The sequence below is a fragment of the Aethina tumida genome, chromosome 1, assembly GCF_024364675.1.
Source record: "Aethina tumida isolate Nest 87 chromosome 1, icAetTumi1.1, whole genome shotgun sequence".
Lineage (NCBI taxonomy): Eukaryota > Metazoa > Arthropoda > Insecta > Coleoptera > Nitidulidae > Aethina > Aethina tumida.
The window spans coordinates 41,040,912-41,057,491 of NC_065435.1; the positions used below are offsets into that span (position 1 = coordinate 41,040,912).

Consider the following 16,580-nt stretch of genomic DNA (forward strand, 5'->3'; position numbering starts at 1 on the left):
ATATTATTCAACAATTTTTTATAATACTCTCATTAACAGTTATGAATTTGTTTAAAATTACAAGGTTAAAAGATGAATGTTTATTTTTAAGAGGTACTTGTCTTCAAAATCTTAAAATAATTTTAATATGGATTACAATTTTTAAATGTGTTTTTAGCTGAATAATTTTTAGAGTTACGGTAAAAAATATCAACATAAAATGACAAAATAAAAAATAATTGTGTAATGTTAAGTATTTGCAAAATAATTGCTCTTGCTTAGTAAAATTTTTGAATTTATATTTATTTTTATAACAAGGTATAAATAAATAAATGGCTCAATTAGCTGGAAAAATGTAAAATTGTTCTTTTATCCTTAAATATGCCTTTAATTTTCTTCATTATCTTATTAATTAATATTAAATAATTGTATTTTGTCAATTTTACTATTCAATTTTTAAAATTACAGGATTAAAAGGTAATTTTAAATTAGTTCGACATTAATTGTGATTTTTGACAAAATTAAAAAAAAAATTTGCAAAAGACATGGAAGTGTAAAATACTTTCACGTATATCAAAATAACACTAAATCGAAGATAATGTAAACCTATAAAAAATTCAAATTAACTAATTAATCAATATGTATTTAGAACTCTACATCTGGCTTTGTTGTCAAATATTTAAAATAATTTTAACATTTTAATTTAAATGAATTTTAATCGTTACAAATTTAAATAAAGAAAGAACTAATTGGGAAAAAGTAGACCTCGAAAAATAATAAAATATTATGTAATAATAATAAAATATTATGAATTATATGCATTTACCAAATTTAAATTAATTAATTAAATTTAAACTAATATATCAACTAATAAAAATAAATTAAACTTAAGGTACATATACAGGGTATTTCAAAAGTAAGGTAAAGTATATAAGAAGACAATTTTTGAATTCATTTTAAATCTCTTAAATTTTTAAATACATGATAGTGTTTTTTTTTTTTTGTTTTTATAATATCTGTGACACCACTCCAGGTATTTTAATGAAATTTGGTATACATCTTCTAAGCATCAAAAGGCATTTTTGATGTACAAAAATTTGTGTTATTTTTTCAAGTGGCTTACGTGTGATAGTTCAACTAAATATTTTTAAGGAAAATTTAAATATAAATCTTCTGAGCAAATCTCTTGATTTTTTTCCACTTAACTGTGTTGCGTAAAAAATAAGAAACATTTTTTTATATGGTTTTGTGTAGAAAGGTAAATTAGAAATATAGAAAATATATGTGTAATATAATGTAATATATTTAGTAAATAATAATAAAAAATAATAACATAAAAATTATACATTTATATATTTAATGTAACATATGGAAAACACAAAAATTCTGTATCGGTTGAACCCTATAAAAGAATATGATGGACATAAAAAAACAATTAATGAGACAAATTATAAAACGTACAAATTAAAACTTCAAATTAAATTAATTAAAATATTTCTAATTTAACTTTTTAATAGTGCAATTAATGGAAACAATATTATTTGTAAAATAAGTGTCGTAAATTGTTAGCATTTGCTTTTTTTATGTGTAGTTTGTCCATTAAAGTTTTATGTTATTTATGGGATTACGAATTTTTGTGTGTTTTTATAAGACGAAGGAGAAGATAAGACAACAACTTAGAAACTTATTCTATCAAAATAAACTCATTTTTTTTTTAATATTTTCAAAATTCATATTTCTATATGGATAAATTTATTAAAAAAATATTAAAATCAGTAAGTATTGGGATTCAAATGCGAATATCTTCTGAATGGTCAGAGTAATAGATTAACCACAAGAGACCTTTTTTGTATAACTTTTAATTTACTATAAAGGTGTAATATTAATAATATTTATTTATTTACGAGTTATAAAATTTAGAAGAAAAAGAAATTTTTGTTAAATTCTTTAAACTTTGACCTCTGATATCTCCCAAACGGTAAGAGTTCTGAAAAAATTGTGAAATATATATATGTGTAATATAATTGTTTAGTAAATAATAATAAAAAATAATAACATAAAAATTATACATTTATATATTTAATGTAACGTATGGAAAACACATAAAAATTCTGTATCGATTGAACCCTATAAAAGAATATTATGGATATAAGAAAACAATTAATGAGACAAATTATAAAACGTACAAATTAAAACTTCAAATTTAATTAATTAAAATATTTCTAATTTAACTTTTTAATAGTGCAATTAATGGAAACAATATTATTTGTGTATAAGTGTCGTAAATTGTTAGCATTTGCTTTTTTTATGTGTAGTTTGTTCATTAAAGTTTCATGTTATTTATGGGATTACGAGTTTTTGTGTGTTTTTATAAGACAAAGGAGAAGATAAGACTACAACTTAGAAACTGTTATTCTATCAAAATAAACTCATTTTTTTTTAATATTTTCAAAATTCATATTTCTAAATGGATAAATTTCCAAAAATTATTAAAAAATGATTAAAATCAGTAAGTATTGGGATTCAAATGCGAATATCTTCTGAATGGTCAGAGTAATCGATTAACCACAAGAGACCTTTTTTGTGTAACGTTTAATTAACTATAAAAGTGTAATATTAGTAATATTTATTTATTTACGAGTTATAAAATTTAGAAGAAGAAGAAATTTTTGTCAAATTCTTTAAACTTTGACCTCTGATATCTCCCAAACGATAAGAGTTCTGAAAAAATTGTAAAATATCTTTTTTGTACAGCATTCAATTTCCTAAAAAAAATGTGTAAATTTTCTGTATGATTAAGTAATGACGAGATATAGATTATGAAGTGTAGAAAAAATGGAGAACATATTTTAAAGGTGTTTAGGACATATATTTCATGTTAGAAGTTAAAAAAAATGTCGATTTTTTTTTTGGACCACCCTGTGTTAAAAAATAAAATGTCGTTAAAATAAAGTAGTATTTAATGAGCATTTTAATAAATGAATACCGTGGTTTTTTATTCGAGCTAATGTTTCGCAACGTCGCAAGACAATTATTTTCTTCTTTCAAGTTTTATGGTCGCTTCGTGCGAATCGAAGCCAAGATAGTGCCGATAAAAATAAAATAAAATTGTTTAATTGTGGGTGCGAGATCCTTGCCCCATTTGCGCATAGGTTGTTTTCATTGTGGTTTTTCTCGGCGCACTCGTATCGTCCGTACGTGTCCGGCATCGTGGATTGTGTGCGTTGCGAAAACGTCCGTCCGTCGAATGGAAACGGAACCGGTGACACTGAAATCACGCTCGCCGACTCCGTACGTGACCGCTGCGTATCGATTGTTGTTATTTATTTCGCCGTGTCGAAGATCCATGCACATTCGTAATTGACGGCCGTGGGACCTTTTAAAGGAGCGACACGGGCCGACCCTTCGAATTTTTACGCAAGGTTTTTCCTTGTCCTTCGGCTAATCGGAGGGTTTTCCGTTACCATTGAGTCGCGTTTTAATATGCCGGGCGGCGAAGATGTGGACAAGCGGTTTTTGGCACGATGACTGTGTTGTCTTTCGTAATTAGATGCTGTCGTTATTTGTTTGGCGGCGGCGAAATGTTTTTTTTTTTAAAAATGGTGAATGCATAATGCGATTTAATAAATATGTAATTTATTAAAAATAAACAGGAAGATTAAGATTATTTGTTAATTTTGAAATGTCACGTCCATCCAGACAACATAAATCATCTATTATTTGCATTGATTATTTTTGAAAAAAATTGTTTGTTGTAAATATTTTTAATTATATGCCAATTTTGTCCTTTGAATTTAATTTGAATTCTGAAAAAAATATATTTTTCACATTTGGATTATTAAAAATATCCATGTTAATCAGCAATTAACAGAGTGTTTTTTTTTCTATTAACTGGAATTTTGCTACTTGGGATTACCACAAATGTTTTGATTGTAATTGACTCTTCGTTCTCGTTATTGTTTTGTTAGTAACCGCATTAATTTTATGTAATTTTTGTTTATAATAAGATAATAAATATAGTGAAATACAGAGTTAAAGTTATTAAATAAACTACAAAATATATTATTAAAAAAAAAATGAAAAACATGAAAAATATTTTTAATTTAATTACTTGACTTGTCACAAAAATCAATTTTTATTTCTAATTTTTCAATTAAAGGATTCTTTAGGGCATTTGATTATTTATCTTGAGAATATTTTATATATTTTTTGTTATATTTGTCTTGGATATCTCTTAAAATAAACTGTTGGTAACATTTTAAACACTGAAAAAGATAAAACTTCAGTTTAGCTGAACAGAAGTTGATATACTTAATATCAAAAGAAATGGTTTTATTTGATCTGCCTTCTATACATTAATATGTATGTAATATATGTTTAGAAGAAAAAATTAATAAAAAAACAGGCAGAAGATTTTTAATGTTCTAAGGTAGCCTTTAGACCTTTTTCTAATTTAACATTTAAAAGTAATTTTGAGACATTGAATTGTTTTTCTTCAGACCATTAGACATATTTTTTTAACCTACTTTTCTTGTGGTCGTCTCTAAAAATAAAGTGGTGATAACATGTTAATCACCGAAAATGATAAAACTGTAACTTCAATTTGGCTGAACAGAATTCGACATATTTAATATCAAATTAAGATTTTTTTTTGATCTGTCTTCTTTTTTATGTCATCCATTAAAGACTAATATTATTTTATGATGTTAAATGTTTTGTCTCTTCAAAGATTGTATCAGAACAATGTAAATGATTTTAAACTGTCACTTAGGTGCAAAGTCACCAAAATCTATCAAATGGAATTAAGGATTCCCCTTCCTTAATTGATTTATTATCATTTAATTGAAATTTAATTGAATTTAATTGTAATGAATTTAATTGATTTAAAAACTATTAGAAAAATTGTTAGGTAAACATTTTGGACGCATAAAAAAGTATTTTTGTTTGTCCAAAAATTAGCATTACTCACCAATCAAATGTTTTTGTAAGCATATTAGTCACATTGATCGTGGTTATGAATATTGTTGTAGTGCATTAATCATACAAATTAATTAACACATCTATTTTTAACCGAAATTTTTTTGCTTTGAACATTTTATGCGAACGTCAAGATGGACATGATTAACTTTGGTCGTAGTTTTATAACTTAAAGTGTACCAGTTACCACATCGTGATTTATGTTATGTTAATAACTATTTTACAAATAATTATAGGAAACGAACTATCAATTAACCACTTAATTTTACGCAATATGAGTTTAATTGCGTTTACGTTAACTTTTAAATCATGCATTTTGTCAACAAAAATATTTACTCAATGATATATATTATAATATTTTATAATATATATTTTGTAATGCTTATTATATTTTCCATCAGTTTATAACATTTGTGAGGATAATTTGGGTGACGCAAATTAAAATATTTATGAAATAATAATATGCTTATAATAAATTAAAAAACACAATTATCAGATTAAAATAAATTAAAAAATTAATGTGCCTTTTTGAAATATATAGATTTTTCTATTAATTTACAAAATTTCAGATAATAATAAAGTATTTATTGAATAAAAAATATTCTAAATACAATCGTTTAATTATAAAATTTGATTTGCCTGAAAAATTCAATTAAAAAAAAAACAAATGATTGGTCGAAACATATGGGGCTTTAAAATAAAATTCAGCAATAGCAGGAAAGTCCCTTTTTAGCTCTAATTTGTATTTTTAAAACAATTATCTGATTATTATAAATTAATAAAATCAATTATCAGATTAAAACAAATTAAAAAATAATGTGTGTTTTTGTAATATTTATTTTTAATTGATTTATAAAATTACAAATAATAATTAAGTATTTATTGAATAAAAAATATTCTAAATACAATTATTTAATTATAAAATTTTATTTGTTTGAAAAAAATTCAATTAATTAGAAACAAATGATTGGTTGAAAATAAAGGAATAGGAGAAAAGTTCCTTTTTAACTCCAATTCGTATTTATACCTTTATTAATATGGGTGACAAAATATTTTTAAAACAATTAAAAATTCTGAATATAACAAATTAAAAATACCAATTATCAGTTTAAAATAAATTAAAAAAATTGTGTGTATTTGTGTAATATTTATTTTCCATTAATTTACAAAATTTCCGAGAATAATAAAGTATTTATTGAATAAAAAAATATTATAAACACAATTGTTTGATTATAATGTTTGATTTGTATGAAAAAAATCCAATTAATAAAAGACAAATGATTGGTCAGAACATATTGTGCTTTAAAATAAAATATACAAATAGCAGAAACTTCTCAATTTATCTCAATTCGTATTTATTTATACCACTATTAATATTCATCATCAATCATCTGATTATAATAAATTAAAAAATCAAGTATCTCATTAAAATAAATTAAAAAATAATGTGTGCTTTATTTAAAGTATTTTTAAAACAATCTTCTGATTATAATAAATTAAAAAAACCAATTATCAGATTTCAGAATCAAAATTTAATTAATTAATGTGTATTTTTGTAATATTTATTTTTCCATTAATTTACAAAATTTCAAATAATTATAGTATTTATTGAATAAAAAATATTCTAAATACAATTGTATAATAATAAAATTTTATTTGTCTGAAAAAAGCTTAATAAAAGACAAATGATGGACCGAAACATGTAAGAATTTAAAATAAAATAAAACAACAGCAAGGAAGTATTTTTATCTTTAAAATGGATGATAAAATATAAAATAAATTTTAAATCAATTAACTAATTAAATAAAGTAAAAAAAATGTACAATTATGTAATATTTATTTTTCCATTACTTTACCGCATTTCAGATGATAATAGTGTAGTTACTGAATAATAAACGTTGTAACCATAATTGCTTCATTATAAAATTTTAATTGTTCGACTAAAATACAATTAACAATAGGCAAATCGACTGTTGGCAACAACCGATCAGTGGTGTAGCATTGAGCGTTTCGACACGGCCGAAGATATGGAAGAGAGATTCTGCAATAATAATAAAATTTAGTAAATACCAGGCGGTCGTGTGGCAATACCAAAGCAAACATTTTTAAAGCGAAAGTCTGAAACAGCGTTAGACGCGAGATTTTGCCTAATAGTTACATAATTGGCGGTCGGCTGCTTCTAAATCGAGTGCACTGACCCAATTTTTCTGCCGAGACGTTCGTCAATTAATCAACGAATTTTTTTTTGAAGTATAGAGCACACACACAGCCACACAATGCCCGATGTGGTTGTGCATGATGTCGTCCGAATTTTCACCAGTGTTTTCAGTTCACTGTCGTTTTATGTAATCGTCATACGTATGGCAACATCAAACGTCGAATCAAAACGTTTCGCAATGTTGTATAGTAAATTTTCTTAGCTTATTGACTATTTCAGTGCAATCGATAATCGATTATTTTGCCTTCCACTGGACGTTTATATACTCGTGCATGCAATACAAATCACTGTAATTGTAAACTGAATTTTATAATACCCAACATTTCAGTACCTTTTTTTTATAAAACATACGTTAGAAAGTAGGTTATTTAATTATAATTGTAAACGTTTGTTTGCTGTTAAAATTTTCTTGGGAATTAATTTATTATTGGGAAAACTAAATATTTGAGAACGCGAGACAGGTTAACGAAAGCTAATTAAGATAATTAATAATTTACAGCTCTTATTTTTCTCGTTCCAAGTAATAACACAGTCGTAGGACGACGTCGATTGTAAACCGAGATAAAAGGTCTGTTGAACTCCTATTTTGAGGGAAAACGTGGATCAAACAAAAACATGCACAGACACAAAAGTTGGAAGCGTGACAGACAAATAAAAAACAAAGCTGAGCATCCGATAAATGTTCTATAACGGATGTAAACAACGTAGTCAACAACATTTTTATCATCGATTAAAATTGTTTATTTCATAGCACGTTAATTCGTTTAATCGTATTGGTTACTAGTTACAACTAACTTATACAAATATGGTTTTATATTCTTTTTATTTTTCTGTTTTCCCATTTAAAATTATTCATTACACTGAACTTTTAAAATACACATTGTTTTTTACATTTTTTTTTATTGGGTAATTTTGATGTATTGAACACGAAAATAATATTAATTTATTCATTTTTGACTATTTTCAGTCACTTTTCTTATTTCAGTATTTTTTGAACGACGAATAATTTCAGTATCTCAAGTTTTACATTTTTAATTGATAGATTATGTAATTATAAACATTTCAAGCCCTTGCAAGCTACAATAGGATAAAAAATGGAAATATTATGATAATATATTGATTGAAATAACAATAAAAGAGTTTGCTGCTGCATCTTCATATTTTATCTTTCATGTAAATTATATAAACTGATGAAAAATTGTAATTTGAGTTGTTTGGGTAATATAAAGAGTATTTGGTTCCTGAGAAACAAATTTCAGATGGTATCATAAGGTTCATTTGAAGTAGATAATTTCAATAAGTTCCACAAATCATTACATTATATAACGAGTATTTAATGAATATTTGAACGCAGTTCACTTAACAGGATTTCAAGAAGTTGTTAACAAATTTTTGGAACAATACGTTTAAAAACATTGCTAGAAAAGTCCAACTCAATTGGTATTCACGATTCCCAATGATTTAAACAATTTACATTGATTCTAAGACACATTCATATTAAAATTTTTGGTTTCCAGATTTAAATAAAACAATTAAGTTTAATTTCTTTAATCGGTTGGTTTTCTTCCCAGAAAATGTAGACATTCAAAGTGATGAACAAGGTGAGATCTCACCAACACATGACTAAAATATAAAGAAGATATTAAAGCTTCAGGGTCAAGCAAATGATGGCAGTTTATGGGGGGTTTCTTACATGAAAATATCCACCCACTAGAAAACGTGCAACCCACAAGTATGAGGAAAATTTAAATATGCCATGAATAATTTAAACAAATATATGAAATAGTTAAATATATGATAATAATTGTCAATATAAACTTATTGAAATATTTCCCAAACATCAAATATAGTTTTTATCCTAAAAATATGAAAAAAAAAAAAATATATATATACATATAAAATATATATAGAATATTTCTTTGGCTTGGAAAATTGTTTATTGAGTGTATTAAATACATGATGCACAGTGGAAACCACATATTACCAATACCAAAGAGATAACCATTAATTAAACATAATTTTACATTTGCGGAAAATCCCAAGTGCCAAATATAAACATCGAGCAAAGTATAATTTTGTGTTTTATTGTCGTAAGTAATTATGATTAAACAATTGAGAAAACAACTTATTAAAATTATTCATTATGATAATTATCAAAGATGGCATTTGATAACAACTGATATAATACCTATAAATAATAATTGTTTTGTTGAAACTAATAAAATATTAAATTTATTTGTGTACTTGATTGAAATTAAAATGACCGTTTCAAATTAAAATGTCGTTAAAATGTAAATATTTTCGTATTATTTCTATTTTTAATCAAATCTTAATTCTTCTTCACGAAGGTCATCCTATTGACAAGTGTTATATTTGTATACAAAACTTTTGCTTAAACTGCATGTTTTAATTGAATATCAATTCTTCTCCTGCAAGGTCACCAAATTGGCAAAACTTTTGCTTAAATTTGTGTACATTTTAACCTATTGTGTAATTAAAAATTGGCTACAAAATATTTTAGTGTAGGATTCAGTTAATCGTTTGAAGAAATGTGCATTAAAAAAATATTTCTGGTACTTGTTATGTTATATTTTTGAATCTTAATTTAGAATATTCAGATGTAAACTAATTAATATTAATTTTCCGTCCGTTTTAAAATTTTATGTGCAAGTTATTTATTGTTCCTTGCGGTTTTCATTTATGTGTATTTATTTTTAATAACTGGAAAAGTCGTTAAAACTTTTAAATCGTCATTTAATTCATTATAATTATTACGACCGGCCACACTCGTTTTAAAAATGGGTTTAGTTTCGTTAATCTTATTAGGGTAGTCGCATATTTTTTACACATTTAAACGCACTTCCTTATCCCCGACATTGCTTTTTATCAATTTAAGGTAATTAAGCTGGTTTCACTTGTTTATTGTGATTTACCTACTTTAGATTGGAACTGGTATTTATAAATGATTCAAGAGAATTATTTAACAACCAGTTTGGTCACGTACAGCTTAAAATCTAATCACGGTTAAATGGGTTTTAATTATTGCTTAATTAGTCCAACATAATACAATCCAATAAAAAAATAAAAGCTTCTAATTTAATTGTTTGTATTAATATATTTAATTTTAATTAGGAAATGTACAGTAGTAGACCATAATTGAATTGGATGCTTATACCTATAATATTTATTGTCTTTTCTGTTATTGTTGTGTGTGTATTATGCAACTGGCCTAATTTTATTCTTTACGTAAATTACGTATTTCTCAATGGTCCAAATTTTCAACCTGTATTAACCCGAATGTGGCCCACCGAAATTTGTTAAAAAACTTTTTTATTTGGAATTATAAAAAATATTTATACATATCATAATAATTTAAGAAATATTAAAAATTGTCTCCCATATTATTATATTAATTTATTTATTATATTTATGAAGAAAAAGCACTTTGTTAATGAAATTTCATAAATGTACAGTAGTGACCATAATTATAGCAACTTATATATCAGTGGACAAAAGTGTAGCAATTTTTTACTTTAGGGTCTTTTGTTCCTGAATGAATGTGAATTTACTAAATCATTGGTCGATGTGAAACTGTAAGAAAAAATATAATTCAGCGTCACCATGATCGAGAGAGTTTACGGCAAAATGACTCAATAGTTGTAATATTAATAAATTTTGAGAAATTGGTAAGTAACTACGAAAATATTTGTCTGAGTTTGAAAAAATTAAAAATAACTGAGTCAAAACACAATCCAATCTTATCGTCAACTGAAATTCAAGCCAACCTAGAGGAAATGGGACTTGAAATTAGTTTAAGGACTGTGGGAAGATGGTTGGTGGATGGAGGTTATTTTGACCCCATACCTGCCAGAAAAACACTGGTTTCTACTTTGACTTGCTTGGAATCACATTAACTGGAACACATAACAGTGGAAACGAGTAGTTTGGAGTGACCAGTCTAAATATAATTTATAAAAAAATAATGGTTCTGTTTATGTTAAAAATGCTACAGGGACAAAACAACACATAAAGTTTGTTAAATCCAGAGTGAAACATGGTGGTGGTTCAATTTTGCTATGGGGATGCTTGAATTCTTCTGGCGTAGGCTCTCCTAGACTGATTTATGTACAGGGATATATTAAACAACAATTTGCTTCCCTACATTGGAGAAATAACGCTCTTTATTAATGTATTTCAACATGAAAAACATCCTAAACACAAAGACCAGAGTATCAACCTCCATCGAATATTCAAAGTTTCATATTTGCTAAACTGAAAAGACACTGAAAAAAGTTAAGTACATTTTATTTTCCGACTGGTTAAAATTTGTGTAGGTATTTTAAATGTGATTTTTTGCCATTTCTGCGTGATCAATGTAAATGGAAATTAGTCGGTCGTCGTTGACCTTTTCCCAATAATTTTCAGTCCTCAGTAATTTGGCGGTTCCTTTTAAAAATCAGCAAGTCAATCGACACCTAAATATTTATCGCATTATTTCAATAAATTTAAATTAATTTGCCTAGTTTCTTGCCGTGAACTTGAAAACTGATGTATGCATGGGTTTTCCTTCGAAACGACGAAACATTTCATAACGCGACGCGTCGCATTGAATGACAATCGCACGTCGAACGGACACGCTGATAACAAGTTACTGTTCCGCACAAGGCCGGTGGATGGAATTGCAGTTTGGGATGGTCGGCTGACGGTGCCTTGATCCAAAATTCTTCGCGCGTGTTTTTTTTTCCATTTTTGCTATCGCTTTTGAGATTGCAATCCTGTTTGCTCTCTGCGGCCGTTGTGCAAGTTTAAGCCGGAACGTTAAAATGTCCTGCTGACGTTAAGTGGTCATTTGTGTTTTTGTAAAAAAGGGGCCATTTATTTCTATTTTTGGCGTCTAACTTTGTTGCAATCCCCCATAAATAGAAGTTGTATAACAGGTTAAAAAAGTACTTGCTACACGAAATCCTTGAGTGCGATTTCCTACTTGTGTTTTTCAAAATTAATTTTGCTCACTAATGTCATAAAATTATTGTTTAACATGCCAAACCCACCTTTAATATTAATTAATTAGTTCCTATTGCAAAATGTCTGTGATTATCGACATAAAATATGGACATCAGTCCATTAATATTCAATAAAATGTTTAAAAGTGGGCTTTATTTAACACATCGACATTTCGATGTCGATTCAAAAGGAACCTGCTACACAAAATCCTTGAAAGTTATTTCCTTGTTTGATTCAAATCAATTTTTTTCCGTTTGTTCGTTCTCATGCTTTAATGTTTGTTTTTGTGTTATTAATTTTAAAATTGATTTCAATTTAACCTTGTACTTGAAAACATTTTCTGGTTTGAGACGCGTTGTGCATGTTATTTAATAAAAAATTAGCTTGAAGGAATCGTGCATAATAAATACGGCGTGTTATTAGTGTCCGGATAACGAGTGCCGATCCTTTAAATACCGTTTTGCTGTAAAAACTAGTCGCTTATTAATAATTCGGATGACTCTAATGAAATGTATAATGATACAATAAAATCATAATCATCGTTAATTTTGTATCTATTTATAAAAATAGAATCACTGACTGTTTATCAGGTAGTTAAATGGCTTTTTAACTAACAATAAGGTCAATTTGATGAGTTCTTTTGATGTTGCCTAAAGAAAATTAAACAAAGCAACTGTCTGAAATATGTATTTAGTTAAGATATTCAAAATTTTGCGAAAAAAAAATTATTTAAGTAGACACGTCCTTACATCGTACATCATTACAGTCTGAAATTTTAATACCAAAAGACACAGATGAGAAGTCTTTCAGAGCTTCAAAAACATTTTATCCAATAAGTTAAAAAATATCTCCTTTTACTTTAGACTTACTGTATGTAATTTCGAAGAAATTAAGGAACCACCAGTCCATAAACATTAGAGAGTAATATTACTGACGTAGAAACCTCTTTCAGAGTCAAAAGATGTTGTAAATGTAAAGAAAAGCAAATATACCAATACTGTTTGATCTCATTGATTGTCCAATCGTCTGAAGAGAGTAATCTTCCGAGAAGACTTAAAGAAATAAACGGAATATTAAAAATGTCTTCTGTTCTGTAAATATTGATCTGTAATACCTATTTTTAGAGAGAATATTGATTTTTTTAGAAATAAGCAATTAATAGTTTATTTTAGAAGTTTATCTAATACATGAATTACTCATAATTTTAAAACTAATCACCTGATTTTAGAAAGAAAAACAGCGTTGAATAGAGAATAAAAATATCTTTCAAGAGCTGTCACATGACCACCCCTTTCATTAAGAAAAATAGTGTCCATATGGTTCTGGATAATTTATTACATGTCCACTTTATACCTTTTCCATTTAAAAGTTTTATAGCAAATGACTTGCACTACTTTTTTAATTTATTTTAAAAAATATTTCACTTCCTGTTTTGCCGGAAGTGACATCAATATTGTTAGTTTTAATGGAACATATAAAATTTTGATTTTTAAATTCTACATATAATTGCAAATAAAATGGTTATACCATATCCAATACCTAAAGTCAAAAGTCTTTGATTTATTAATATTCTTTCAACAATTTTGAGAGATAGATGATCTAACTAAGTTTAATTTTGTTTATCTTAAAATATCAGTAATGTATATTTTTGCATAATTAAAATGAATATTAACAGAGATTTCGCCAAAAATGTAATGTAATGTTGTCAAAGGGAGATTTTTATATTTTTGCTAAAATCTCTGATAATATTTATTTTATACATAGGAAATACTTATATCAACAGAAATACAATATTATATATATATATATATATATATATATATATATATATATATATATATATATATATATATATATATATACATATATATATATATATAAATACATGTATATAATATACAAATTATGCTAAAACACACATGATGTTACATTGAAAATAACAATAACAATGTTTTAAGGTGCAATAAATAAATAACACCTTGTATAAAATTTAGAAGTACTAATAATGGGGTCTTACAGGATGATCCATGTATGCCAAAAATGAACTTTCCTTCATCAAAATTGGTGATTTTACAGACATTTTAGGAAGACCATCAATTTGTCAAAATTTTTGGAATAAAATTAATAACTTGAGTAAATGTTGAGTTTAGATATAGGACATGGTATAGCCATTTTTTTTTTCATGTTGAATTTAAAAATCCACAAATATAAAGGGTGTTTCATTGAATTCATTCAAGTCAAGTTATAATCATTAATAAAAATTTCAAATCAAAATCTTTTTCCGTTTTCCATAAACTTTTAACTAAAAAGTTCAGTAAATAGAGGTACTATTTAAATTTATATTTGAGAAATTGATCAATTTATCAGTTTTTTATTTTTAATTTATTTATTACAAACATTTATTTCGACAAATTCTTGGTTAATTTTGAAATAAAAATATAATCAAAGAGAAATTTCATCAAAAAAATTGTTTGTTTTCATTATATTTAAAGAAAAAGTGGTTTCAAACTAGAATTAATTAAAATAATATATTCACATAAATTTTAATATTTTGAGTTTATAGTAGATTTTTTAAATGTCATAGTAAATAAGTCAACAATGCTTGTTAATTTGAATGATTTTTAATCGACTATTTTAAAGAGATATCTATTTTTAAACAAGTAAGGATTTTATTATTGGATGTGTTTAAATAAATTAGCTAATTAGAATAAATAATCGATAAACGAAATCGTTTGTTCAGCCAAATTATTCGTTAAAACAATTCAAATAGAACGTTTAGATTAGATAACTTAGATTACTTTGTTTGAGAGGAAACAACAGTTCCCTCCTCTGCAAACGTGCGAATTATTGGAGCACGTTTTTTATATATCTTCAACAAATACGGGCGAGTGTTGGCGCAGTTCATGATTAATTCACGCGGCCCCCGTGAAAATATGCCGTCCGCCTTTGCGAATCCCTCCGGTGAATCCCGGGTCACGTTTGTCCATATGTATTCCGAAATTTTACGGCAGCCATTGATTAAAAACCGCGGACGCATTGCCACAATCCCAATGACGAAATCCCACACGAATTACCATAATATCCGGATATATATGAAAGCTTCATCGGGTTTCCATCGATTGATTGCACGCTCTCCATAAATTGACGTATGAATAAGTAATTGTGCCTGTGCGGATTATCGCAAGGACATACGTTCCGTGTTCTTCTCGTCGATGGTGTTTTTTTTTTCATCTTATTTTGCCCGACGTGGCGGCATTTCGCGGAAATATCAACGGGTCGTTGATTCATTTCTTAATTAAACTAAGCGACTTTATGGTAACCTTAAATTGCCGGAACAGCTGAAAAGTTCATGTGGGTAATTATAGATGTAAACAAAAGTATTAATAGTGTTTGGCACAAGTCTTGGAACCACTTATTAGTTTATCATTGTGCCAAAGGGGCACTTGCAGTCTTCCACTAAATGATACATTCATTAAAAGGACAAATTTATTGATCAATACACATTTTTGTTTACATGAAATCATTTTAATTAGAGGTCGTTATTCAAGTACTTTAAAACTGAGATTGTAAATATTGTTGTAATTGTTTGTCTGGCGGTGTAAATAAAAGAGTTTCTTTATTAAATTGCCCGTCTATGGATTTGAGGTCATGTTTTCTTCATAAAACATCTTAATGTGTGGCAAAAGGATGATTATATAAATTTCCGACAAAAATAAAATAAATGGAACAGTAAAACAACAAAATTTAAGCTTTAACTAGTTCATAATGACATTATTTAATGACTAAATATCAGTTTTTTCCCTCGTAGAAATTTGACGTCGAAAAGAAACTGTAATGACTGGTTCTGGTTCAAGTATTGCCCCAGGTGCCTTTTGTAATGGTTTAGAATGATTTCGCAGTTCCTTTCTATAAACTGCACATGCACTGGTTTGGGAATAGTGTGGAGAAGGACACAATGTAACTTATTACTATGGTGTTGTGTAATATTAAACATTTCTTTAGTGGTACCCTAAAATTATTAACTATTAAATTCGTTTTTACTTACTACTAAGCATTTTATTGGATTAATGTTACTCATTTCAGCTTCTATGTTATTTTTTGTCCCTGTACAGCAATAATTTATCCAGTTATGTCATAAGGAAAAACTATTTTTCTTGAAATGATCACAAATTCTTGTCCAGTCATCAAAAATATTATTAAAAGTGCAAAATTAGCTGTAATTTGGACATAGTTGTCTAATTCCTTGTAAAAACGATTTTGTAACCAGATGACTTTCATCAATGTTTTATTCACAAGCCATTTATAAAATGAGTTATCCTAAAAAAAATAAGTTAGTATATTTGAAGCATAAAGTATTAAAAGAAAATCAGCAAATTTCTGGCATTTCCACTCTAAAATAATT

At 26.5% G+C, this 16,580-nt stretch overlaps 1 protein-coding gene across 1 annotated transcript in view; it reads left to right on the forward strand.

Annotated features, from left to right (window-relative positions):
- Nucleotides 1-16,580, forward strand: part of LOC109609635 (cell growth regulator with RING finger domain protein 1-like) — a 30,059-nt gene that overhangs the window by 10,689 nt on the left and 2,790 nt on the right. The gene's annotated exons all lie outside the window — the stretch shown is intronic.